Source organism: Hippocampus guttulatus, chromosome 6 (assembly GCF_054856545.1).
Source record: "Hippocampus guttulatus isolate MCC_2025c chromosome 6, RoL_Hgut_1.0, whole genome shotgun sequence".
NCBI lineage: Eukaryota > Metazoa > Chordata > Actinopteri > Syngnathiformes > Syngnathidae > Hippocampus > Hippocampus guttulatus.
In genome coordinates, this window is record NC_141266.1 from 9,111,867 (window position 1) to 9,124,915 (window position 13,049).

The 13,049-nt window shown below is 43.3% G+C and overlaps 1 long non-coding RNA gene across 1 annotated transcript in view; it reads left to right on the forward strand.

Moving 5' to 3' along the window:
- The window catches only part of LOC147203450 (uncharacterized), a 54,662-nt gene that overhangs the window by 11,620 nt on the left and 29,993 nt on the right, over window positions 1-13,049 (forward strand). The window contains exon 2 of the long non-coding RNA XR_015101168.1: window positions 1,468-1,594. This is a non-coding gene — a long non-coding RNA (uncharacterized LOC147203450). The remainder of the gene's footprint in view (window positions 1-1,467; window positions 1,595-13,049) is intronic.

A 13,049-nucleotide genomic window follows, 5' to 3' on the forward strand; every position in this document is an offset into this window, starting at 1 on the left:
ATTTATTCAGGAAATATGCATGTGTTATCTTGCACTGTTGCTATTTAGTCGATATTTACAATACAATATAATACATGCTGATTTATATAGCGCTTTCACAACAGCGGCAGCTGTAACAAAGCGCTTAACAAAACAGTTAACATAAAGTAAAATAATAAACAACACATAACATAAAACACGGACAGTCGTGCAGTCCTAACCACTTTTCTGTCACACGCTTTGTTGTTTGAAGCAGTTTGAGATGAAAGAGGAGAGAATCAAAGTGTCCTTTAACCAGTGGATCAGAGACGTCATGCTCGAAATGTGCACACGTCGGCTACAAGCTAAGTTTCAAAGTCAACAAGAAGCTGTAGCATCCATTGACGAAAAAAGAGATTGGTTCACTTCTCCTGTCCCATGGAAATCCATCTCAATTCCAAGCGGCGACTCTCGGTTCCAAATACGCATCGGCGCTCTGCGCCAACGCTCCTCTCTCCTCATCCTCAACTTCAGCAGCCATCCATCCAGCCGCACCAACGCCGACTGTCCAACAGCGCCGACATAGCCACTGAACAAAACGGGGTTGTGAAAAATGCTACCCATTACAGGCGCAAAAAACACAACCACCCCAGGTCTGTCCAGCACCGACAGTCAATGGCGCCGACATTCCTCCCAATCAAAATCTGTGCTGGTACAGGCGTGCTGCCGAGAAGGCGCAACCACCAAGCACAGATACTTCTCCTTTGACGAATGTCGTGGCCAAAAAGCGCTGAAAACAGTCCATATCAGGTCCACACGATGAAACAACAAACAACATGTGACAAAACAAAAGACAAAAACACCAAAAAAGAACAAAAAAGCAAGGCTCTTGAAGAGCACTTGCCGAAGGCTGCCTACTCGGGCGCCATCTTGGAAAAAAAAAATTATGTTCTTTTCTTTGAATGTTTCATTTTTGCATATATAAACGTGCTGATGTGACTTGACAAAAAAGCTCCTCTCTGGCTTCATCTGTCCAAAACATGCTCTCCCAGGAGCTTTACGCTCATCATATGGTAAATTCTAGTCTTACTGTTGACCATTGTGGGGTTCTCGTTCTTTAATGCAGAGCTGTAAATATCAGTGTTTGCGCAACGCTAAAAAAAGATTCTACAGAATGGATATACATTTTAGCACTAGCACTAGTTGTTCCATCATTATCCATTCATTATCAGGGCAAATGCCCAACTTCCCTTCAATGAAGGAAATCCACAAAATAAATCTAACATTACTCTCTGTAGCAAGTGACATACAATAAATTGCTTTCAATTTAAAGTTTTCATTCTGACTTAATAACGACTTTGTGAGGGTTGGTCAGAAACTATGGACGGGCTGTGCTGCATAATGCCCAGGCCTGCTTTAACGAAAGTTTTGTCCACATGCGTTCACCTCAGACTTAATCTTGTAACTTCTATCATATTCTCATCTTCTGCCGTCTGTCTTCCTTCACAGTTGACAGAAACACATTGGAAATGTTTTCAGCCAAATGACCATACTGGCACGCCGCCATGCTGCGAGTCTCGAGGCCTCTGTGGATTCATGACTAAACTCTCTGGAGAAAGATGCACAAAACATTGGGGTGAGCATTGCCTGAGACTACCTTCTCCGGACTATTTCCGAGTTAAGTTTTCTTCCTTTACTAGTAAGGCCAGACTTAAATTGCAGGTCCAAATGATCAATTCTTATTTAATGTCTACTGTATATCCATCGATTTACATGTACATTTCAAATGACTCATCACTGTGGGTACCGTACATTCACTCAACACATGAAACAATCCACGTGTCTCGATGCCCAAATAGCATGTTAGCAGCTAAGTGTCCACACCGATCAGCGACAACATGGAAGTAAAGAATAATTTTTTAAAAATGTATTGAACACAACAGCCAGTTTCAGAATCTGTTGCCCTAAAGTAGCCCAATAAGGACATATCGTAGTGGATGCTTTTGTAGTGCTTCCCATTTTCAGTGATTGTTTATAATATGGCGGCACAGTGGCTGACTGGTTAGCACATCGGTGTCAAACTCAGGTCTTGGAGGGCCGCTGCCCTGCATGTTTTCCAAGTCTCCCTGTTGCAACACACCTGATTCAAATGATCAGATCATTAGCAAGCTCTGCGGAAGCCTGACATTGAACCTGTTCATTTGAATCAGGTGTGTTGTAACAGGGAGACTTGGAAAACATGCAGAACAGCGGCCCTCCAGGACCTGAGTTTAACACCTATGGGTTAGCACGTCACCCTCACTGTTCGGTCATGAATGAGTCCAAGTCCGGTTTCCTGTGTGGCATTTGTGCGAGCTTTCTCCAGTGATTCTGGTTTTCTCCATCATTTCAAGACAAGCTTGGTAAATTAGTAGAAGACTATAAATTGTCGCCAGTGCTAAAGCTAGCAATGTAAAATCTCATTGACAGGCTAATAGAAAATGAGCATTGATTTCCAGGAATGATATGTGTTGTTGGCATTCTTGGATCCTTGGAAGACAGCTTCCCTTCTTTAAGGTGTTCTAGACTCTAGAGTGGTTGTTTTACTGTATTTTGCATATAAGTGCTGTAAATCTTGTAAAACCTTTTAAATTAATTGCTCAGTCCTCATGTGAAGAAAGTGGATGAATAGTCATAAAAATGCCATTGTTCTGAACTTCACTGCTGTCGCGAAGGGTGGGTAAAAGAAATTCAGACTCGGGCTGAGCCGTAACAGATTCCATGAACCTAACCTGCTCTCGAGCATGTTTTGCATGCTCAATCACTCGAGCGGTCCTCTCCACCGGAACAAACAAGGTTTGACCGATATTGAAGGGCGACTCAATATAACATTATTCTCAGATAAACGTCTGATCGAACATTCTTGCTTTTAAGTCAGGCATTTATCTTTCTAACATTTTTCAGCAACGTTTAATCTCTCAGACCGTGGACTTGTGTTGATGTCTGTTAAAAAAAAATTCCCGCTGAGTCGAGTTTTGTGTCAAAGCAAAGAATATTGCATAAAAGCAACCGTGTGTCCGCCGCTAGGAAGTCTTGAACCGCTACTAAGAGAGTCTCAATGCTCAGGCATGTGTCAATACAATTAAATGTACCTCCTGTATTCTAAATTGAAATGTGTCCATTATTAGAAAATATACAGCAAGATTTTACCCTAGGCAATTCATGATTTTAAGCGAAACGGTGAAAACAACACAATGCAGTGTTCAGCAGATAAAACTCAATGCAACAATATTTTGCTTATTTCCTAGGACACCATCCCATGCAGTGTGGGTGTCTGGAACAGACATGCTTACTTGCGCATTGGCTCATCCACTTAATATATCTAGGCAGTGCAATGTGTTGTCTCGCTAGCATTTCCACAGTGGTATACTCCCACATATAACCTCTTCCTCTTGTGCACTCGCTTACTCACTTGCGGCAAAATGACAGTCACAGTCACCATCCCACTCGTTGCTGCTGCTCCCTCATATAACGATCGCTCCAAGATGCTTTCAACCCACTGCTCCTTCAGCACAATCTGGGTGGAGGAAGAAACTGTTGACACTTGGTATGTAGCTCTTAAAGCAATGACTGGCAACAAACTATTCTCATCCATCTTCAATTTCTGACAAAACAATTAGGAGCTTTGTACTTAGGTCTGTCCACTCGAACCAACTGGACAAGGCAAAAAAAACAACCCCCCCCCCAAAAAAAAACCCCACGTAAACGGTGCTCCCCAATCATTTTTGTCTTGTGTGCCCCTGAACCTTTTTGTCATACCATGAGTAACTCCCTCACATACGTGTTGATGATTCTCCAAAAGTATAATGTAATGTATTTGATTCCTTTATTTGAACACATCAATTTTTAGTTTTTTTAAACTCAAATTATGAATGAAATTACATGTTGAAAATGAAATAACAAAAAAAAACCTAATCAAAATAAGAATGAACCTGCCTTTGTCTTATATAACTTTGATAAAATTTACCACCCTAAAAAAACTGGCGCTCCTTCGAAGACTTGTGCTGGGCATGAAAATAAGGCCCCAAGTCTTTCTTTTTTTTCTCCAAGTTTCTCAACTGACAGCTCTTGACTTATATTTACACTTGTTTTATTTGCTAAGAATACTAAAATCTTTTTTTAATTGCATGTGCAATGAAGGTATTATGATGGTAATATATACAGGTATTTACATTTGAAGCGGAAAAGCCAAATTAACCGGCATGTGTCATACCTTACTGCACAAATGTATGTTAAGGATGGGTCATCTGTTGGTTGTTTTCAGCATGCAAGGTAGCACGAGAATTACAAGTCAGCATTCGCTAATTTCTGATATACTGGAACAATTGTTTTGTAAACATCAAAGCTGAATAAATGTTCCACTGACTTTCACTCATGTATGAGAAGAAAAGTGTCCTCCATTTTGCAAAACCCATGCACGACCTCATTGTTTGACACGGGAATAAGGAATTGATGCCAATCAAGCAGATGGACACAGACGGAATTTTACAGGCTGAGATGCACACAAGCACATTCGTAAGTGGAGACAAATCAACCAGATGGAGTGTGCAGCTGACTGTGGGGAAAAATACTCAAAGTGAGGATGATCACATCTAAAATGGTAATTATTAAAAACAAAATGTGGTTTAGAGTGACAAGACGCCACATAATCACTTTTCTACCTTGTGTACTCCAAACGCTTCACACTGTTAGCTCATTTACCTCCTGATGACACAACATCAGGAGCAACTGGGGGTTCAGTACGTTGCTCAAGAACACTTTGACATGGCCATCATAGGTGGAGATCAAACCACCAACCTATGGGTTGGGAAATGACCACCCTGAGCCATGCTGCAAATGGAACAGCCAACAGGTGGAAATGAAAGGCACTTTTGAAGACAACCCCTATAAGGCTACTTCCTGTGGTGTCCACAGACAATTTCCTTGAAGACAGAAAAAGTGTCCCACTCCTGGAGGTACCATTAGGCGGTGTCCACCAACTGCTGAAATCACTCAGGTAGTGCTGCTCATCCAAGATGGCACATCAATGCTAGCTGTGGAAAAGAATGTTTGCTGTGTCTCCCAGCACAGTGTCCAGAGCAAGGAGGAGATACCAGAAGGCAGGTCAGTACACCAGGACACGTGGAAATGGTCATACTGTCGTAGGGTAACAACCCAGCAGCAGAACCGCTACCTCGTTTGCGCAAGGAGGTACAGGAGGACGACTAGCCTAGCCTTGCAAAAGGAGCTTCAACAGGCCACTAATGTGCATGTTTCCGGTCAAATGGTCAGGAACAGACTCCATGAGGGGAATGAGGGCCCGGTGGCCACAAATGGGTCCTCTGCTGATTGCCCAAAACTGTGCAGCAGCATTGCCATTTGCCAGAGAAGATAAAGATTGTCAAGCTCACCATTGCCACCCTGTGCTCTTCACGGATGAAAGCAGGTTAACATTGAGCACATGTGACCGAAGTCATTCAAATCAACTTGATTCATAGAGCACTTTAAAACAACCGCCGCTGTATACAAAGTGCTGTACATGGAGCAAAAATAATTCAAACAACAACAAACAAAACCAATTAATAAAGACAGTAGAAAGCACAAAAACAGCTAAACTAAAAATATCATGCGGAGTCAAAAGCCAAAGAGTAAAAATTAGTTTATAAGATGTGCAGCGAGGGGGCTGGCCAACCATTCAGTGGGAGGTCATTCCAAAGAGAGGGACCAGCAACCGAAAAGGCTCGATCCCCTCTGAGCCTCCGCTCAGTTCTTCGGTACCTCTAAAAGTGTCTGGTCCACAGACCTAAGGCACCCGGCAGGTGCGTGGGAGCTCCGACAGGTAATATGGGATGAGGCCATTTAAAGATTTGAAAACATATAATAGGATCTTAAAAATAACTCTAAAATGTATAGGGAACCAATGAAGGGATGCCAGAGTAGGAGTTATGTGCGCCCTCTTATGAGTGCCAGTCAAGAGCCGAAGCAGCAGCATTCTGGACCAACGGGAGACACTTAATGGAGGATTGGCTGACTCCAAAGTAGAGTGCATTCCAGTAATCCAGCAGAGATGTGACAAAGGCATTAATGACTGTTTCAAAGTGCCCTTGAGAAAGGAGAGGCTTTACTTTAGCCAGCTGCTTAAAACGAACGAAGCTGACTTTAATAAAGGCGCCAATTTGCCAGCCCAATTTAAAGTCTGGAGACGCCGTGGGGAAACGTTATGCTGCCTGCAATATGAGCTAGCATTACTACTTCGTAGGTGGGTCAGTAGTGATTTGGGGAGACATTTCTTTGGAAGGCCGCACAGTTCTCCTTGTGGGAGTCAGAGTACCTTGACTGACGTTAGATAGCCTGATGCGATCTTCAGACCCGTTGTGTGATCTCATGCTGGAGCATGCCAGGCATCATGTGGGTTAAGTGTGTCGACAGTTCCTGCATGCTGAAGGCACTGGTGCAATGGACTAGCAGGTACGTTCCTCAGACATGAATCCAATTGAGCACACCTGGGACATGCTTTATTCTGTACGCCACGTTGCACCACAGGAGCAGGCTGACTCTGTAATCCTAGTCTGGGAGGGATCCCTCATGAGCCAATTCACCATCTTATCAGGAGCATGCCCAGGCATTGTAGGGAGGTAATGCAGGCACGAGGAGGCCATATACACACTACTGAGCCTCATTTTTATTCGTCCTGAGGAATTTCCACACGTTCATGATTTACAAAAAAACTCAAGTTGATCAGTTTGAACATTAAATATCTTGTCTTTCTTACGTATCCAATTACAGTAATATAGGCTCAACATGATTTGCAAATCAATTCATTGGTAGTATGTTTGTAGATAACTGTGTTTGCAGATAGATAGGAAGCTGCCAAGGCAGGAGGAAAGGACGGACACAACATTCTAGCTCAAATCACCTAATTGTTTGTACCAAAGAGGCCTAATCCAACAAACTCACGAAACTAGCATAGTCATGTTGTCTTTCCAATCCACAGTTTATTGTTCATGCATGTGGGTTGAGTTCCATATTTAGTCTGCGGCGTCCTCTATTGGCCATTAACTGTTCCAAAGTAAAATAAATACATTCACTCAAGGCATTATGCAACACATTTATAATTTAAAGTAAATTGACTGGACAAAGAAGAAAATATTGTTCTATGTAAAAACGTCTCACCAAAACTCAGGAATTATCTAACTAAACTATAACGATTAACTGTCTTGGAATGCAGGCTCTCACAGAGCAGTTTTTACACTTGAAGACATTTAAAATTCAGAGCACAAATCTGTTCACATTGGTATACTTATCATTTTTTACTCATATACTTTATGTATCTGATATCAATTCAACCGTTAATGAAATATAATTTCATATATTCTAGACGAGAACAACCAGTCGATCGTGCTCAACTGGTAGAATGCAAACTCATCATAAGTAGCCTGCGAGGGTTGTTGGGAGGAAAAACTACAACGGAAAAAAAAAGAAAAAAATTGCACGTTTTGTTTTTTGATCATATATTTTGCATAAATGTGTTAGTGTACATTACGTGACACTGAATGTAGTGTACACTACACTACACTTGCTGAATAAAAAATAGCAACAATAATATTTAATAATTGAATGATGTGGAAAACAACTGTAAATAGCACTGCGATTTATCCATTTTGTATTTATATTGCACTTAATTGGATGGTGTTTGTTTTTTCTTCTTCTTTCTGCCTACATTCTTGCTGCTGGAGGCTGTACATTTCCCCAGTGTGGGACTAATAAAGGATATCTTATCTTATCTTATCTTATCTTGCACGCTTATCACTCTCATTCAAAGCTTGCTTGTTTGAGTGATTTCCAATGCAACATTGACAAAGTAAAGGAATCTGGAGCGGCATTTTAATAAAACGGCACATGACCGCTATACAATTGGTTATGTTCCTGCAAAAATGACTACGTATGTTCTACAAAAGTACATACCTTCCTCTGCTTCCCTGTGCCAGGTCTCCTACGAAAGTAGACGGTGAAACTCAGTGATCTACTCGTCTTCGTATCTTGTTTGTTTTTCTTCATTCATGTCTTATAAACCTTCCCCTTCATCCTAGCAGAGATTCTTATCACATGAAACCCCTGACACTTTGTTCCACCTGTTCCAACCTACTTGGATCAGCGTTGCGGAAGCCAGCCAGTCAGTCATCTTTTACTCTTAGCCCCTTTAGCAAGACAGTTGTCCTCTTGGAGGTATGGTCGGGGGCCATTATTATGTTGGAATACTTCCCTGGAAGGATTGGACCTGCTTCAGTTTATCACAGTCCACATTGGCATTCATGGTTCCCTGAATGAACCGTAGCTCTCCAATGCCAGCAGCACTCTTGCAGCCTTGACGCTCCCACCACCATGCTTCTCTGGCACCACTTGACACCATCTGAACCAAATAAATGTCTCTTGGTCTCATTAGACCATAGGGCATGGTTCTGGTAATCCATGCCCTTAGTCTGCTTGTCTTCAGAAAACTGTTTGCAGGCTTTCTTGTGCATCATCTTTAGAAGAGCCTCATCTGGGACGACAGCCATGCTTTGACCAGCGTATGGTCTGAGCACAGACAGGCTGACCATTTGACAAGGGTAGGCCATGTACAGTATATGTAGAGCAAACGTTATTTAGTTTCAGATCTTCAGTAGGTTCTTTGCCATGAGGTGCCATGTTGAAATTTGGGTGACCAGTATGAAAGAGTGGGAGAGCAAATTTAACACACCTGCTCCCTATACACACCTGAGATCTTATAACAGTAATGAGTCACATGACAAAATGACAAACAGTGATCAATTTTGGCATTTTTACTTAGGTGTGTACTTAATATTTGCTGCCAGGGGCCGAGCTCTTAATGGCTGTTGTTTGAGTTATTTTGAGGGAACAATACATCGGCACTGTTATATAAGCTGTATACTGACTACTTTTCATCGTGTCAAAGTGTCTTTTTTTCCAGTGTTGTTCCATGAAATGATTTAAACAATTATGAATACCTGCAGAATTGTAAGGTGTGTACTGACTTTTGTGAGGTACTGTATGTTGTGTTCTGCATTCCTCTCCTTTCTAGCATATGCTTCCACCTTTCTAAACGTCCACCTGCTCTCTATTGTCAGCGCACATTTCAGAAGCTCCATCGATCGATCAGTGTACAAACCTTGCTGCTTCTTAGAGCAATCCCAATTGACATGTTCTTACAAAAACACATCAAAGAACGTTAAATGATCCAGTTTCATAGAAGGATATTCAGTGTTTTAATGAATTTAACTCTGATGTTGATTTCTTGTGTTGGATAATATATTTGTGTCGACTCATGTTGATGGAGAGGAGGTCTTTCAGACCTCACAAGTGACAGGACTTCAATAGGAGACAAAAGACCACTAGGTGGGGATAAAAGCTCGAGTATTCTTCTGAAGACGAGGCACCAGTGAAATGTGTCGATAAATTTAACGAGGAGAGAGAATTTCAACCATAGATGATTTAAAATGAACAAAAATCCTGCACAAATAGCAAGTGAACTTTTCAACGTTTCGGAGGGTAGAGACGATTTACGTCTTCTTCATTTACTTACATGACAAATCTATCATATATACACTAACCTCACAAGCATTACTGTGGAAGAGAATTACTTAATTTGATATTTTGAACCAAAATATGTACAGCATCTGTACATGGTTACATCATTCGAAGAAATAGAAAGCCATTTAAAAAGCAGTTGCTAGGGTTGTCCTCGAAACAGTTTCATTAACAAAACCCCACCACGTTTCCTATTGTTTTGGGGGATTTTATTCTTTTTTTTTTTGCTTCCATTGTAAACCATGCACTGTCTAAAACAAATAACTGTTATTTTTTGTGAGGAATCTATAATTGCTCAAAACTAAAATGAACCGACCAGTAACATAATACATGACTGCATAATTTCGGACCAAATGACATCTTAAGATTCGACAACACCAAGAGAATGAAGCAAATAATTCTATTTTAAGTGAAGCTCAGGGATGAAAGCAAAGCATGGAAATGGTCTAAAAGACAAAAGAACGTGCCCATAGGGGGATTACAATTCAAGTCTGCAGACAGTGATGTAATCAGACAGGGATAACTCACAGAAAGTGAGCGTAGTGAAATGGGAGAGAATTTGAACAATAAAAGGGAAAATGCATTGAATGAGACAAAAATAATCATTGTTACAGCTTATTTTGGAACATGCAAATTATGTCAGCCATAATTAATCTGTTAAATTGTGATCTCACAAAAAGATTTACTGGAGGCTTCAATGGCACGCGGCCTTTTTTCCCCTCAATGAATTAATTAGGCACAGTAATTACTGTTTATATTGTCCTCAATGAGCCCAAAGGCAACAAACTGCACTCAACCAAATTACATCGAAAAGGCAAAAAGCCAACTTCTGGACCAACAAGTCTATGACCACACATAATTGAAAATGGAGCAAAATAGATTTTACATTTACATGGTAAAATCGCTCTTTATAAGCATCAGGCTAATATATTAAACCCAGGACAGTGCATCACAAATAAGCTCCGAAGCCATTTTATCAACAGTAGGTTTTCACTTTCTGTCGGTCAAACTGATTTGACATTTATCGCAAATTTCTTGTCATATTCATCATGCAATGGGCTAAAATCAGTGAGCACGAAAGTGCTTCATTTACACAGTTAAGGTATGAAAGGAAATGTGAAAAGCCCATCAGGTAATTCAATCAGATGTGCTCGAGTGATCTGCAATCGACTGGGACCTTTTGTTTGTTTTTATGAGTGCAAAAGTCTTTCGGTTTTCCTTTCTTCATGATAAAATGCATGGGTTACTTGATTTTGGGTCACTATTTTAATGCAGTGACACACACATCACCCATGCATGATTCACATTTGTCCATAAATTTGTGTATATTTGACATTCTTATTGATAATTGACATGCACCAACAGCATGATATTAGGATCACTCGCACAGCTAAAGGATGCAATAAAAGAGCTGTGTCACAAATTCAGCATCAATAGTATTTAGCAAACAGATGTACGACATCACACGTACATTCATGCAAACAAAGAAGCACTTGCAAACAGACAGAAAGGGACGCTACAAACTTGAAGAGAGAGTAAAGAAACGATGACAGCAGGCGTAGCCTTTTCTAGACACTAAGTAATTTAACAAAGATGAGCTAGCAGAGAGCTGCGTAGCGTTTAATTCTCTATTGTTTTCAAAGTACGTGCCGGTGACATGTGCAAGCACCCGTTGTTTTTAACTGTCTTGTTAGCACATCTCACACTTGAGCTGTAGATTGTGTCTTGAGAGACGACTGTTGCATGGAAATTAGATGTTGCCACCTTTTTCTTTTTACTTTTAACACATAATGAATAGACCTCTCCGTGAGCCGTCACCTTACCGTGGTGGAGGGGTTTGTGTGTCCCAATGATCCTAGGAGCTAAGTTGTCTGGGGCTTTATGCCCCTGGCAGGGTCACCCATGGCAAACAGGTTCTAGGTGAGGGACCAGACAAAGCACGGCTCCAAGACCCCTTATGATAAAAAAAATTAAAGGATCTCAGTTTCCCTTGCCCGGACGCGGGTCACCGGGGCCCCCCTCTGGAGCCAGGCCTGGAGGTGGGGCTCGTTGGCGAGCGCCTGGTGGCCGGGCCTACACCCATGGGGCCCGGCCGGGCTCAGCCCGAAGAGGCAACGTGGGTCCCCCTTCTCATGGTCTCACCACCCGTGGGAGGGGTCAAAGGGGTCGGGTGCAATGCGAGCTGGGCGGCAGCCAAAGGCGGGGACCCTGGCGGTCCGATCCTCGGCTGCAGAAGCTAGCTCTTGGGACATGGAATGTCACCTCTCTGGCAGGGAAGGAGCCCGAGCTGGTGTGTGAGGTAGAGAAGCTCCGACTGGATATAGTCGGACTTGCCTCCACACACAGCCTGGGTTCTGGTACTAGTTCTCTCGAGAGGGGTTGGACTCTCTTCCACTCTGGAGTTGCTCATGGTGAGAGGCGCAGAGCAGGTGTGGGCATACTCATTGCCCCCCGGCTCAGTGCCTGTACATTGGGGTTCACACCGGTAGACGAGAGGGTTGCTTCCCTCCGCCTTCGGGTGGGGGGACGGGTCCTGACTGTTGTTTGTGCATATGCACCAAACGGCAGCTCAGCATACCCACCCTTTTTGGAGTCCTTGGAGGGTGTGCTGGAGAGTACTCCTGCTGGGGACTCCCTTGTTCTGCTGGGGGACTTCAATGCTCACGTGGGCAATGACAGTGAGACCTGGAGGGGCGTGATTGGGAGGAACGGCCCCCCCGATCAGAACTCGAGTGGTGTTTTGTTATTGGACTTCTGTGCTCGCCACGGATTGTCCATAACGAACACCTTGTTCAAGCATAAGGGTGTCCATATGTGCACTTGGCACCAGGACACCCTAGGCCGTAGTTCGATGATCGACCTTGTGGTTGTATCATCGGATTTGCGGCCGCATGTTTTGGACACTCGGGTGAAGAGAGGGGCGGAGCTGTCAACTGATCACCACCTGGTGGTGAGTAGGCTCCGATGGTGGGGGAAGATGCCGGTCCGTCCTGGCAGACCCAAACGTATTGTGAGGGTTTGTTGGGAGCGTCTGGCAGAATCCCCTGTCAGAAGGAGTTTCAACTCCCACCTCCGACAGAGCTTTTCCCATGTTCCGGGGGAGACGGGGGACATTGAGTCCGAGTGGACCATGTTCCGTGCCTCTATTGTTGAGGCGGCCAATCTGAGTTGTGGCCGTAAGGTGGTTGGTGCCTGTCGTGGCGGCAACCCTCGTACTCGCTGGTGGACACCAGCAGTAAGGGATGCCGTCAAGCTGAAGAAGGAGTCCTATCGAGCCTTTATGGCCTGTGGGACCCCAGAGGCAGCTGACGGGTATCGACTGGCCAAGCGGAACGCAGCTTCGGTGGTCGCCGAGGCAAAAACCCGAGCGTGGGAAGAGTTCGGTGAGGCCATGGAAGCCGACTTCCGGACGGCTTCGAGGAAATTCTGGTCCACCATCCGACGTCTCAGGAGGGGGAAGCAGTGCACCACTAACACTGTGTACA